At 39.1% G+C, this 1,393-nt stretch overlaps 1 long non-coding RNA gene across 1 annotated transcript in view; it reads right to left on the minus strand.

Moving 5' to 3' along the window:
- Positions 1-639, minus strand: part of LOC107834259 (uncharacterized) — a 4,831-nt gene extending 4,192 nt beyond the window's left edge. The window contains exons 1-2 of the long non-coding RNA XR_001660047.1: positions 453-639; positions 299-370 (exon numbers count right to left, since the gene is read on the minus strand). This is a non-coding gene — a long non-coding RNA (uncharacterized LOC107834259). The remainder of the gene's footprint in view (positions 1-298; positions 371-452) is intronic.
- Positions 640-1,393: the final 754 nt, after the last annotated feature.

Here is a 1,393-nt window from a genome sequence, read left to right on the forward strand (position 1 = left end):
AAAGTAGCTACAAACAAAATCATATTAGGTACCAGACTTCATAGCTGCACCAGCATGGAATACAACAACAAACAAAGAAATCATGAAAAATAATCAAATCTAAAGTTGAAGGGGAAGCCTTTAAATATTAAAGGTGTGGTCTTTAATTCGGCTTTAACAGTGTGACTTTTTATTAAGTAAGTAATTAGTAAGTGGACTGAACTGATGCGGGCAACTGATTGTCGAGTTGGTAGCTAATGCCAACTGGCGGCGCGTTGCGGAAATAACGCCCCATTATATATAAATGATATTTACTCACCGTCGAGTAACGGATTGTCTGAGGAGGTGGATGCAATGTTAACTTGTATACCAGGCGTCAACGAATCCCAACCTGGTGAGGATTGCAGCGGCTACATTAGCGGCGCTATTATTGCAGATACAAGGTCAAGTTCAGATGGTATTCAACAACTCACCGCAGATCCTCGAGTTTTAGGGATGAAATTGTTCAGTGATGAGTCGATTTGGAGATTTCAGATTGTTTTATGAACAACCAACGCCACAACCAACAGTGAGCAGCAGCACAGTGGAAAACCCGGAAATACACATGAGGACCCCAGAAGTTAAAGGGACGGCTTAAAGGGAAGGTGGGTGGGTCATGGCGGTCACGTGGGTTACAGAAGATCGCCATATCTTGTCCCCATATAAGCAAAGCAAGTTTCTACCAGTTTAGAAACACATCCTCCAGACTTGTAACAAAGAATTAATGCAACATAGTTTAGCATTAGCGCGAAAGAAAGAGTCTTGAACTTTAGTTCAACATCTTTTGCTGTGATTCAGTTTCATTTTATCTTAAGGTCTTGCAATTGCTGGGTTTCAGTCACGTGATTCAGATGGAGGACCGAAAGTGGATTTCTCCGTTCAAAACAAAACAAAATTGATCACGAATAAACTAATGCCCTAAATAGGCTGGAACAAACAAGGCATCTCGAAAAAATACGCGTATATTTAGGATATGATTCGTATTATCTTGGTAAAAAAAAATACTTTTCTTATAATATTGAGGATTTACCCGCATCGAGGCGATCAACATAACTACCTGGAACTGCAGACCTCATATTATACGTCGAACCAAAAGAAAGTTTTCAAAAGCCTAGAGAATACTATAATTTAGTTTCAAGTTGGGTCAAGCATTTAGGATCAAAAGAAGCATTTAATGACTGTCGACTTGTTTCTGTCGGGTGAGTAGTGAATTGTGCCATTTCAAGTAATTAGTCTATGATAACGCTGCTATCCCTAATAACAAAAGAACTAATGTTATTTCTATTAGCTTGGATCTGCCGGCAAATAATTTATTTAGCTTCTGTAAACCCAAATTCACGCTGGAGTTGTATGTTAATGTTGAGTCGTTGTAGGA

This window comes from Poecilia formosa, unplaced genomic scaffold, assembly GCF_000485575.1.
Source record: "Poecilia formosa unplaced genomic scaffold, Poecilia_formosa-5.1.2 Scaffold563, whole genome shotgun sequence".
Classification (NCBI taxonomy): Eukaryota; Metazoa; Chordata; class Actinopteri; order Cyprinodontiformes; family Poeciliidae; genus Poecilia; species Poecilia formosa.